Source organism: Colobus angolensis, unplaced genomic scaffold (genome assembly GCF_000951035.1).
Source record: "Colobus angolensis palliatus isolate OR3802 unplaced genomic scaffold, Cang.pa_1.0 Scaffold170, whole genome shotgun sequence".
Classification (NCBI taxonomy): domain Eukaryota; kingdom Metazoa; phylum Chordata; class Mammalia; order Primates; family Cercopithecidae; genus Colobus; species Colobus angolensis.
The window spans coordinates 135,914-136,266 of NW_012114822.1; positions in this window are offsets into that span (position 1 = coordinate 135,914).

A 353-nucleotide genomic window follows, 5' to 3' on the forward strand; every position below is an offset into this window, starting at 1 on the left:
GTGCCACCATACCGGCTAAATCATGTATTTTTAGAAAAGATGGAGTTTCACTACGTTGGCCAGGCTGGTCTCCAACTACTGGTCTCAAGCGATCCACTTGCCTCATCCTCCCAAAGTGCCGGGGTTACAGGCATGAACCGCTGTGCCTGGCCAGAGCACGTTGATTTTAAAACAAGAACTAAACATCACTTTTAGAAATGAAAATGAATGGGTTAATGTGGGGAAAAGAAGGAAAGATCGGTCTGTTACTGTGTCTATATAGAAAGAAGTAGACATAAGAGACTCCATTTTGTTCTGTATTTGAGATGCTGTTAATCTGTGACCCTAACCCCAACCTTGTCCTTGCAAGAGAC